The sequence below is a fragment of the Dendrobates tinctorius genome, unplaced genomic scaffold, assembly GCF_039654945.1.
Source record: "Dendrobates tinctorius isolate UK_male_01 unplaced genomic scaffold, ASM3965494v1 ptg000162l, whole genome shotgun sequence".
Classification (NCBI taxonomy): domain Eukaryota; kingdom Metazoa; phylum Chordata; class Amphibia; order Anura; family Dendrobatidae; genus Dendrobates; species Dendrobates tinctorius.
In genome coordinates this window covers 41,578,566-41,591,865 of record NW_027361829.1, presented here as the reverse complement: position 1 = coordinate 41,591,865, position 13,300 = coordinate 41,578,566, and positions in this window count along the sequence as shown.

The following is a 13,300-nucleotide window of genomic DNA, read 5'->3' as shown; positions in this document are numbered from 1 at the left end:
GAAGTAACAGGATTCTTCCTGACACCATTAAAGTGAATGGGCAAAAACTGGATTCTCAAAGGATCAGGATTTGGCTGAAAAACCTGATTTTGCCTGATTTGAAAAAAAAAACACAATTGTGACACCAGCGACACTGGATGAGTGCAGCAGCGCGCTCCAAGTGTCAGTGTGGGTGCACAGAGCGTGGCTGCAGGCTCGCTCTGACGCCTGCTACCTGTCTGCTCTTGGCTTTCCAAGTCGTGTGCACAGACTCAGTGTGTGATGCCAGTAAGGGGCACGACCGCGAAAAGTACCTAGGGCAGCATGAAGACCAAATACGGCTCTGGCTGTGTGCGTGCGCACTCTTCCCAGCGTGTCTCAGTGATGTGCGGGACTGTGATACACATGAAAATAGGGGAGGTGGGGTGAGGAGGAATCGCTAGTCTAGGTAACAGAAGGGACGTCCCTCCAGGAATAAAGGTCTGCAGGGCTGAGAGCTGACAGTCTAGAAAGGCTCCATGTCTTCCCTGCTCATTTCCTGTGTTCCTCTGGGATGAACCAGCTCCCTGCAACTGCACTCACTGTAGGTGCACATTCCATTTGATGTATGTTGATCTGTCTAGTGTGTGTGTGTGTGTGTGCGTATACCGCTGTGTATATAGGGTTTATTGTGTATGTGTACTGCTGTGTATATAAGGCTAGTGTGTGTGTATACGGCTGTGTATATAGGGCTAATGTGTGTATTTTCTTCTGTGTATACACATATGTGGTTATAGGTATTTTATACACAGTGTACATGAATGAGGGGGTCCCAACGTATTTCCTGCACAGGGGCCCATTGCTGCTTGTGTCCGCCCCTGATCAGAGGGATTCCTGAGTCAATTCAGGCTCTCCAACTGAAGGGCTACATATCGTCAATGGTCTCTCATTTGTTCCCTGACATCAATGAGAAGTGTCTGATTGAAAGGGTTTTTAGGATTCGCAGGCCGTCCACCTCTCCCTCATGATTTAGCAAGAGACACTATAGTATCTTTTTACCCAATTGGCTGAGAAACACTTTGCTGGGTATCTCCAAAGATCCAAGATTCCTGTCTTCAAAATATAGTCATCTGATTTACCTCAAGGATCTTTCAAAGGACACTTTACAGAAAAGGAAAGCATTTTCCCATACTACTTGTGAACTCCGAACTTCCATCTCAATGCACTTGGACTGTTTAGACAGTGGGCGTACAGACGTGATGTCATCACGCTCTCTGACCAGAATGTCACTGTCAGGAAATGCGGAAGATGTCACGGTGGTGGAGCAGGGAGTGGTAAGTATTTCAACTTTGCAAGTGCTGTGATCCTGAGCAAGCAAGGGGGCCCACTCGTTGGCGACAGCACTGGCACAGGGCCCCTCATAGTACACCGATGTGTCTAACGGCGGGTGTGCACCCCCACTGTCAGAGACACTTGATTATACTATGAGGGACGCTGTCCAGGGCAACGGCACTCGCACAGGTGCATGCGCCAGGTGGTGACCCCGGCCTGGTGGGGGGAGGCAGCCCAGTTAGGGAGGTGGAAAAAATGGCATATGTTGATGCTGGACATTCAGCAGCTGCAAATGGAGTAATTGGAGAAGTCCGCGGAAGAGGAGGACAAAAGCGAGCCATTTTTCTGGCAGCCTACGTGTCAGCAACGGAGGGTGGGACAAAATCCTTTGAAACCCATGCATGGTTCATTTTAATGAAGGTTAGATCATCAACATTTTGGGTCGACAGACAGGTCCTTTTTTCTGTCAGGATTAATCCAGCAGCACTGAAGACTCTTTCAGATAACACACTAGCAGCAGGGCAAGCGAGCTCCTGTAAGGCATATTGTGCCAATTCAGGCTAGGTGTCAAGTTTACTGGCCCAATAGTCAAAGGGGAATGACCGGTGCGGGAGAACATCGATATGGGAGGAGAAGTAGTTTGTTACCATAGTTGACAACTGCTGTCTCCTGTCACTTTCAATCGATGCAGTATTACCAGTCGTATGAGCAGTACTTGAAAAATCAGTCCACAACATGGTCATGAAACCCCTGTGTCCAACACCACTTTGGCTGTGAGCACCTCTTCCAAGTTGCCCCCTACGGCTCGTGGGAGAAACATCACCGCCACTGTGTACTGGGATTGCCTCAAACAAACAGTTTACCAGAGTTGCTTGTTTGTTAGCCAATATTAGCTCTAGGTTCTCCTGTGGCATGATGTTTTGGAATTTGCCTTTATAGCGTGGATCCAGGATGCTGGCCAACCAGTAGTCATCATCGTTCATCATTTTGGCAACGCGTGGGTCCCTTTTTAGGATCTGCAAGGCATAATCACACATGTGGGCCAATGTTCCAGGTGTCAATGATGCACTGTGAGTGCTGGGTGGAGGAGCACTTTCTGGCGAATCAACATCCCTCCAGTCACGCACAAACCCTGTACCTGACCTTGCCATGCCAACATTTTGTCTTGCCCCCTGAGAAGCATCCTCCTCCCCTAAATAATCATCCCCAACATCCTCCTCCTCCTCTTCCTCTTCTTCCTTCACCTCGTCCAGGAGACTTCCCTGAGCAGACAATGGCTGACTGTCATCAAGGCTTCCCTCCTCCTCTTCCTCCTCGGCTGCAGACGCCTGCTCCTTAATGTGCGTCAAAGTTTGCATGAGCAGACGCATAAGTGGGATGCTCATGCTTATGATGGCGTCGTCTGCGCTTACCAGCCGTGTGCATTCCTCAAAACACTGAAGGACTTTACAGAGGTCTTTCAGCTTCGACCACTGCACACCAGACAACTCCATGTCTGCCCGCAAACCGCCTGACCGTGTATCCTCCCACAAATGAATTACAGCCTGCCTCTGTTCGCACAGCCTCTGAACCATGTGCAGAGTGGAGTTCCACCTTGTTGCAACGTCGATAATTAGGTGGTGCTTGGGAAGGTGGAGCAATCGCTGCAGATTCTGCATACGACTGGAGTGTACGGGCGACCGGCGGATGTGCGAGCACAGTCTTCGCACCTTATGGAGCAAGGCTGTTAACTCCGGATAATTAGTGAGGAAGCACTGCATCACCAGGTTCAAGGTGTGAGCCAGGCAAGTTATGTGTCTGAGTTTTGAAAGGGCTATGGCTGCCACAAAATTCCGGCCGTTATCACTAACTACCTTGCCTGCCTCAAGATGTAGACTGCCCAGCCATGACTCAGTTTGTCACTGCAAGTAGTCGTCCAGTACCTCCGCGGTGTGTCTGTTGTCGCCCAAACACATCATCTTCAACACAGCCTGCTGATGCTTACCACTAACTGTTCAATAGTGGGACACCTCGTGTGCAACACTGGCAGCTGCGGATGGAGTGCTTGTGCGACTGCGCTTTGTGGACGAGCTTTCGCTTCTGGAGGAGGAGGAGGGTCGAACGCCTACTGCCAACTGTTTCCTATACCGTGGGCTAGGCAGCACTGCCCCACCGCCACTGTCCCCTGTGGTCCCTGCATCCACCACATTAACCCAGTGCACAGTGATGGACACATAACGGCCCTGGCCATGCCTACTGGACCATACTTCTGTTGTGAGGTGCACCTTTTGATTGCTTGAGTGCATGGACAATGCGGTCTTTCACATGCACGTGGAGGGCTGGGATGGCTTTTCGCGAAAAGAAGTGCCGACTGGGTAGGTCATAGCGTGGTACTGCATAGGCCATGAGCTCGCGGAAAGCTTTGCTTTCAACCAACCGGTCGGGCATCATCTCTAACGAGATTAATTTGGCAATGTGGGCGTTCAAAGCCAGTGTACGTGGATGAGAAGATGAGTACTTTCTTGTCCTACTCAGAGTCTCTGGTAGGGTGAGCTGGACTTGAGAGCTGCATATGGTGGAACTAGCGGTGGACATGGCGGACTGAGAGAGGGTTGGTGATGGTGATGGTGTTGGTGGTGTTGCTGATGGCCTAGATTCAGTCTTTCGTAGCAATAACATTGTGATTCCATGACTGAATTGCCCTTGCGACGACACCTCGACATTTGCTGCTGGTGGTGTGCTAACTGGTGGGCTTACAGTGGGGGAAGCGATGTAGCGTTGCTGACTACCTTCATTCGGAGCAGGTGTACATGTGGTACGTGAGGTTTGGTAGTCTGTCCACGCTTGCAAGTGCATGGTGGTTAAATGTCTAAGCATGCAACTGGTATTCAAATTTCTCAGATTTTTCCCTCGGCTTAAGGTCTTTGCGAACTTACAGATAACTTTTGCCTAATCATTAGGATTTTGTTGAAAAAAGTGCCACACTGCACTCTTCCTACTATGGAAGACATTTTGAGGCCTTGCACGCTGTGCTAATATGACCGTCTGGCCAAGCTGTCCTGCAACTCTTTTATTCATCTTGGACTGGGGAATTCACGATTTGACTTGATAACCCAGGCATGGTATGTGAAAAGAGCTCCATGGAGTAATCTGTAGTGTGGCCTGCCGCATCCTTCACTTTTGGTAGGGGTGAAGGACACAAGGAAAGGTGTTGTTCCTGACCAGGAGCCTCCACTGACGACTCAGAGCTTTTATTTTTTGAAACTTCAGAAGAGGAGGCGAGAGAGCTGGAGGCTGTGTCAGCAATGTAAGCCAAAACTTGTTGCTGAAGCTCCGGCTTTAAAAGCGGTTTACCTACTCCCAGAAAAAGAAGCCTTCGAGGCTTTGTGGAACCAGACGATGACGCAGGCTCAACACCTCCTGCCTTAGGTGCTATTGTGCTTTTGCCACTACCAACAGATGCACCACCAACACCACCACCATCAGGACTAGCTGACAACCCCCGCCCACTTCCACGGCCTCTTCCACCATACTTCCTCATTTTTGTGAAAATGGACCCAAAATACCACCATCTATATGGTACTGTAAAAAAGGTAGAAGGTGTATATAGTATTGGTGAGAATTTGAATCTCACTAGAGGTTTTAGGACGCTGAACTATTGTCTCAGGCCCAGTAGAGATTACACCTCAATGTAACAGGATGAAATTGGATGGTGTATGACAAGGTGGAGGGTGTATGTAGTATTGGTGAAAATTTGAATCTCACTATAGATTTGAGGATGCTGAACTATTGTCTCAGGCCCAGTAGAGATTACACCTCAATGTAACAGGCTGAAATTGGATGGTGTATGACAAGGTGGAGGGTGTATGTAGTATTGGTGAGAATTTGAATCTCACTAGAGGTTTTAGGACGCTGAACTATTGTCTCAGGCCCAGTAGAGATTACACCTCAATGTAACAGGATGAAATTGGATGGTGTATGACAAGGTGGAGGGTGTATGTAGTATTGGTGAAAATTTGAATCTCACTAGAGATTTGAGGATGCTGAACTATTGTCTCAGGCCCTGTAGAGATTACACCTCAATGTAACAGGCTGAAATTGGATGGTGTATGACAAGGTGAAGGGTGTATGTAGTATTGATGAGAATTTGAATCTCACTAGAGGTTTGAGGACGCTGAACTATTGTCTCAGGCTCAGTAGAGATTACACCTCAATGTAACAGGCTGAAATTGGATGGTGTATGACAAGGTGGAGGGTGTATATAGTATTGGTGAGAATTTGAATCTCACTAGAGGTTTGAGGACACTGAACTATTGTCTCAGGCCCTGTAGAGATTACACCTCAATGTAACAGGCTGAAATTGGATGGTGTATTACAAGGTGGAGGGTGTATGCAGTACTGGTGAGAATTTGAATCTCAATAGAGATTTGAGGATGCTAAACTATTGTCTCAGGCTCAGTAGAGATTACACCTCAATGTAAGAGGCTGAAATTGGATGGTGTATGACAAGGTGGAGGGTGTATGTAGTATTGGTGAGAATTTGAATCTCACTAGAGATTTGAGGACGCTGAACTATTGTCTCAGGCCGAGTAGAGATTACACCGCAATGTGACAGGCAGAAATTGGATGGTGTATGACAAGGTGGAGGGTGTATATATTATTGGTGAGAATTTGGATCTCACTAGAGATCTTAGGAGGCTGACAATGATGCTCTCAGTCCAAGTATGGATGCAGGCAGCCTAATAAGCAGGACTGCTGCACACAGAAGGGTGGAAAAATGAACGCTTGGTAACTGTGCAGAAAAGAGGAAGAAAAGTATTTTTGCTTTTAGAAAAGCAGTTTGCACAGCAGTGTGCAAACAGCAATGCAGCTATCAGGGAGCCTTATAAGGCAGCCTAATAACCAACAGAGCTGATGCACAAAAATATATCCTCCTCTGTCACTGCACACAAACTGTTGTGTTGTACAGTGGAAATCGCTAACAGTAGAAGCAGTTTTTTTTCTTCTTCCCTGCCTAACGCTCTCCCTTATTCTGAATCAGCAGCAGCAACCTCTCCCTAATGCTAAGATCGGCAGAAGTAAGATGGCGGTCGGTGTGCACGCCCTTTTATAGCCCCTGTGATGCCACACAAAGCCAGCCAATCACTTGCATGCCCTTCTCAAAGATGGTGGTGACCGATGCCTATGTCATCACCACAGCGTTGCCCACAGTGTGCGTCCTCCATCATTGGCTGAAAAAGGGCGCTGGAAGCATCATTTGAAACGCGACTTTGGCGCTCGGGTCGCCGACCTCGTGGCCGACCTCACGCTATGGTCGGGTTTCATTTCATGAAACCCGACTTCAGCGAAAGTCACCGACTTTTGAATTTGACCGACCCGTTTCGCTCAACTCTATTGTTGAGTAATCTGGATTATATATAAAACAGTCTGAAGAAATATTTTCACTTTACAGTTTTTGATTGAACCAATTTTTTTGGCCTCCACTCAGTCTTAGGGACATCGCAGTATGTTCCGGACAGGACAGGCTTTCATATTTTTTAACTTTCTTGGGTACTTCATTTTTTTTTTGTAAGTATTAGGAGCATAATAAGTGCATTGATCTTTAGGTTTTTTTTTAAGCTATCACAATTGTGCAAACTTTATAGCACAATATGTGTACTGATTTTTCTTACGGCTATTATATAAGTATAATGATCTTTGCATTTGTCATTGTCTTTTAACCTTTTTCTTCCAACAAGTTTGTATTTAAGCAACAATTTATTTGTGTATTATTGATATATAATATTTTGCTTTGGAACTATTGCATTGTATGTACAGTTTGTATGTTTGCCTGTCTATTTCCCCACTTTGTCGTTATATCCCTGTCTTTACAGGGATTTGTTCTCCCTACCCTAATCCCTTTGTTTTTGTTCTGTACCCTATTCACCTTCCCTCATAAAAATTTTAAAATTAATAAAAAATATTGGAACACAGAGGCATTGCATGTAAATAAAAATGGTACCGTGAAAACAGGGCCGTTTTTAGGGGGGGACGGGGCGTGCGATCGCCCGGGGCGCCACCCAGCCAGGGGGCGCCTGCCTAGTGCCTAGCTGTCTGGGATTCAGCAGGTTCTCCCCGGTTCGGTGGAATCGGTTGTTAAAAATGCAGCCGGTTCCCCGAATCAGGGAGATTCAGAGCCGCGATCCGGTACTGTGCGGCCGTGCGCTCTGTTCTGTGACGCGGCCGTCAGCATACAGCCGCCCGCGTCACAGTGTATCGTGCAGGGAGCTGTTCACGGCCGTCACCTTGACAGCTGCGCAGCTCCCTTTCTACTTCCTGGTCAGGTGTCGGGCCTGCTCGATGACGTCATCACACAGACGCCGACATGTACCCGGACGCTGGCTTCAGAGAGGCGCTGCTGGGGAGCGGCTGTGAGGTAAGTATGGGAAACTTTTTTTTTTAATGAATTCAGTAAGTGAGGGGGCTGTACATGGAGGGGGGTGAATATGCTGCACATGATGGAGGGAGGTGCGGGGGCTGAGCCTGTACATGATGGAGGGGGGTGTATATGGCTGCACATGATGGAGAGGGGTGCGGGGGCTGAGCCTGTACAAGATGGAGGGGGGTGAATATGGCTGCATATGATGGAGAGGGGTACAGGGGGGTGTGGGGGCTGTACATGATGGAGTGCTTGCACTTGATGATGGGGTAAGGGGATTGCACATGATGAAGGGGGACTGCACATGATGAAATGGGGGTAAGGGGGACTGCACAGGATGAATTGGGGGTAAGGGGGACTGCACATGAATTGGGTAAAGGGGACTGCACATGATGTGGGGGTAAGAGTGACTGCACATCATGAAGTGGGGGTAAGGGAGACTGCACATGATGAAATGGAAGGGGGATAGGGGGCTGCAAATGATGAAGGGGCACTGCAGATGAAGTGAGGGGTGATAGGGGACTGCAACGGATGAAGGGGACTTCAAATTAAAGTGGGGGACTGCAAATGATGTGGGGGAGAGGACGGGGACTGCAAATGATGAATTCAGTGTGAGTGACGGGGCACAGCAATTTAATTGAAGGTGGGGGGTGAGGAGAGTGAATGATAAATTGAAGATGGGGGGAGAGGAGAGCAAATGATCTATCTGGAGAACAAATAAAGAATTTTGAGTGTGGGGGAGTAAGTGATGTATTGAATGTGGGGTAGAGCAGTTGATAATGAATAGAGGGTGGGAGAGAAAGACATGACAATGAATTGAGGCAGGAGGGGCATGTAAATATAATGAATTGGTGTTAGGGTTAGAGCGGGAGGTACATAGTGGGGGGGCGTTGAGGTTGAAGTGCCTGTAATGAATTGGGGGGAAAGAGTACAGGTGCTAATTTATATATTAAATGGAGAAAGTGACATTTATAGTTAGTGGGTGCACAGCGGTGGATTATAATTTATATTTGGAATGGTGGGTTGCATAATAACCAATTATGTATTAATGGTGGGTGCACGTCTGTATTCAGATGTGTAGTGTAGAAGGGAAAAAGTGAGGAATGTGCTCTGGAAGCCGTGCTCTAGGTAACTGTGTTATTTCATGCAGAGACGAGTCTTGGCTGGAAGAAGTGATGGCGGTCTGTGCTGGATGAGAAAGAAAAGCAAAGATGAAGGACTTCAGCTAGAGACGTCACTGGTGAGTCAGTGTGTTACCTGCACACTGACAGTAAATATAGAGTTCCTATATACAATTGCACTTAGTATTTTGATTTTAATTAATGATCAGTATTGTAGTATTCAGTCACTATCTGGTGGTAATATGTGGTCTGGTCATGGTGTGGCGCTATTTGTTTCTTGTATGTGGTATTAATCGGTGACTATGTGGTCAGGCCATGGTACGGCGCTATTTGTTCCTTGTATGTGGTATTATTCGGTGACTATGTGGTGGTAATATGTGGTCTGGTCATGGTGTGACGATATTTGTCCGGGTATTCAGCATGTTAATGTTCGGGAGGCGCTTTTTCGATGTTCGCCCTGTTGGCAAAATTCCCTAGAAACTGCCCTGCGTGAAAACATCATCTTGTCCCACAAAAAAAGCTTCATCAGTGGAAAATAAAAAAGTTATACCTCTCAGAATAAAGCAATGCAAAAATAGTTATGGTATTTTTATTATAAAATAGTTTTTATTGTGTAAAAGCACCAAAACATAAAAACAATATAAATGGGGTAACGCCGTAATCGTGCTGACCCGAAGAACAAAGCTGTCTTATCAATTTTACGACACACGAAACGATAAAAAATAAAAAAAAATTAAAAAAAATTCCTGAATTGCTGATTTTTGTTCATTCTGGCTCCCAAAAATCCTAATAGAAAGCAATCAAATAATGTCACGTGCACGAAAACTGTACCAATATGGTGCCAATTTAAACATCGACTCGTATCACAAAATGGCCGAAAAATGGAAAAATTATACTTGTTTAAATATGGGGATGCAAAAACTAGTTTTTGCAATAAATAAAAGTCTTTTAGTGTGTGACAGCTGCCAAACATAAAAACCCGATATTAATCTAATATAAATCTAATATAAAGTTGTCTAATCACTTACACCGCATGAGGAGTGGCGTAGCAAATAAATAAAAAAAATTCTACACCTGTGGTTGATTTGTTCATTCTACGTCCTAAAGTTCGCAGTAAGGCTTGGCGCACATTTATCCTGCATTCTGTGATGAACGCTTACACTGTGGTTTCCGTGCAAATCTCTGAAATACGTGATTCAGACAGAACCTCTGGCGGACGATTCCCTATAATGATGCAGATGGAGGCACTGTGGACCCCGTCTGACCTGTGATCCGGCGGTTTCTCTCTTTTTAGGCAAGCATAAATGTGCAGTTGACCACAGTTTTATGCACTTCTGAAAGGAAGAACATTGCAGAACAGAGGCCAGATGACATCCAGAGTAATTCTGCTGCCTCATTAGAGCGAATGGATCCCTCGGGGGTTCATCTGTCACGGCACTTGGAGATTTAGATTGAAACCCCGATGTAAGTGCTCAACGTAGAGCGCCAGATAAATGTGATCCTACATGTTAGGTAAAATGTTCCCAATAAAACATTCAACTCAATCCACAAAAAAAGTTCTCACTCAGGTCCATCATCTGTTAACGGCAATATAAGGGGCTTCCATGTTACTGGTAGCACAAAGGCTCTGGAAAAGGGATAAGGCTTCTCGCCCTTCAAAAGAAATGCAGCAAATTCTGCTCTTCCAAATGCCCCCCTCCCTTCTGAGCCCCAGTGTGCCTAAACCACAGTTAGTGTCCACATGTTTGGAATTTCTGTAGTGATGAGAGCCTGTGTAATTTATCGATATATGTCTCCAGAAGCATGATCTGGGCACTACCTCATACTGATCTGTACAACGTACTGGGCACTACAATGGCAGTTTGCCATTTTCACTCAGCAACATCTACTACTGCTTGTTTCTGGAAAACACCCATGGAGTCAAAATAGTCACTATAGCTGTAGATAAATTCCCAAAGGGGTATAATTTCAAAATGGGGTCACTTAGGGGGGATTCTGCTTTCTAGCACTTAGGAGTTTTGTGTATGGAATCCGCAAACTATTCTAGGAAAATCTGCGCTCCAGGAGGCAAATAGCACTCCATTCCTCCCAAGTCTCTCCATGTGGCTAAGCAGTTCGGTACAGCCATTTATAGGGTACTTATTAGTGATGAGCGAGTATACTCGGTACTCGGGTTTCCTGAGCATGCTCGGGGGGTCTCTAAGTATTTTGGCGTGCTCGGAGATTTAGTTTTTGTCACCTCAGCTGCATGATTTGTGGCTGCTAGACAGGCTGAATACATGAGAGGATTTCATAACAAACAGGCAACCCCCACATGTATTCAGCCTGTCTAGCAGCAGCAAATCATGCTGCTGCGGCAACACAAACTATATCTCCGAGCATGACAAAATACTCGAAGACCACCCGAGCATGCTTGGGGAAACCTGAGTAACACGTATACTTGCTCATCACTAGTATTTATGCATTCAGCAGAAATTGTGGGACAAATTTTGGTGCCATTTTTACCCATTTCCCAGTATGAAAGTGTAAAATTTGGGGCTAAGGCTAGTTTCACACTTGCTTTTTTTTGCAGTGCGTTTTTCCCGCAAAAAAACGCATTGAAAAAACGCATACATAAGCATACAACTGCTGCGTTTTTTTCAAGCATTTTTATGAGCATGCATGAAAAAAACGCAGCGTTTTTATGCGTTTGTATGCGTTTTTAGTGCGTTTTTACCGCGTTTGCGTTTTTTTCCAACATTTTTAGGTGGCCCCTCACACTACCCAAACCATGACTTTACTAACCCTAACCCTGACCCTAACCCTAACCCTAACCCTGACCCTAACCCTAACCCTAACCCTGACCCTAACCCTTAACCAAATCATACTTAACCCTAACCCAAACCCTAAACCCTAACTAACCATAACCCTAACCCTAACCCTGACCCTAACCCTAACCCTAACCCTGACCCTAACCCTAACCCTGACCCTAACCCTAACCCTAACCCTGACCCTAACCCTAACCCTAACCCTGACCCTAACCCTTAACAAAACCATACTTAACCCTAACCCTGACCCTAACCCTAACCCTAACCCTGACCCTAACCCTAACCCTGACCCTAACCCTAACCCTAACCCTGACCCTAACCCTTAACAAAACCATACTTAACCCTAATCCTGACCCTAACCCTGACCCTAATCCTTAACAAAACCATACTTAACCCTAACCCTGACCCTAACCCTAACCCTAACCCTAACCCTAACCCTGACCCTAACCCTAACCCTAACCCTGACCCTAATCCTTAACAAAACCATACTTAACCCTAATCCTGACCCTAACCCTGACCCTAACCCTTAACAAAACCATACTTAACCCTAACCCTGACCCTAACCCTGACCCCAACCCTAACCCTAACCCTGACCGTAACCCTAACCCTAACCCTAACCCTGACCCTAACCCTTAACAAAACCATACTTAACCCTAATCCTGACCCTAACCCTGACCCAAACCCCAACCCTAACCCTGACCCTGACCCTAACCCTAACCCTAAACCCCCTTAACTAACCCTAACTCTAACCCAAACCCCTAAATTCCATGGTTAAAAAAAAAAAACGCATATGCAAAAAAACGCATACATGAGCATGCCAGTGCGCACATATGCGCATCCATAGGCTATAATGGCCATTTTTAGCGCAAAACGTGCGCATATGTGCCCATGCGCTTTTTTGCAGGGCCAAAAAATGCAACATGCTGCGTCTGGAAAATACCAACGCACACCCCAAAAAAACGCAGCGCATGAAAATCGCATACATGCGCTTACCAGTGCGCAGGTATGCGCACCCATGTTAAATATAGGGGAAAAAACGCATGCGCAGGTATGCGTTTTTTTCCAGCGCTAAAAAACGCAAATGTGAAACCAGCCTTACACTTAATCTTGGTGGTAAAAATGTATATTATTTTTTCTTCACTGCCCAATGGTATAAAATTCTGTGACACACCTGTGGTGTCAATATGATCACTGCACCCCTAGATGAATTCACTGAGAGGTGCAGTTTGTAAAATGAGTTCACTTATTGGGGGTTCTGCTGCTCTGACACCTCAGGGGCTCTGCCAATGTGACATGGCACATTCAAACCAGTGCAAAATCTACACTGTAATATGGTGCTACTTAACCTTCTGAGCTTTGTGCTTTGCCTCAAAAGTAATTTTCAACCACATATGGGGGATTAGTGAACTCAGGAAAAATTGCACAGCAAATTGTATGGTGCAATTTCTCCTGTTACTCTTATGAAAATGCAAAATTTGGAGCTAAAAAAAACTTTTGTGAGAAAAATTAGATTTTTTTATTTTCAGGAGAGAGAGGCCCTCCAACAGCAAGTGTCTAGTATATAAATCGATAATCCGGTTGGAATAAAAAATCGCCTTTTATTAGATAGACATAAGAAACATGTGGTTTGTACACATGCCATCCCCTTAGGTGGCCAATTTTTATATTTATTATGTTGATCTAAT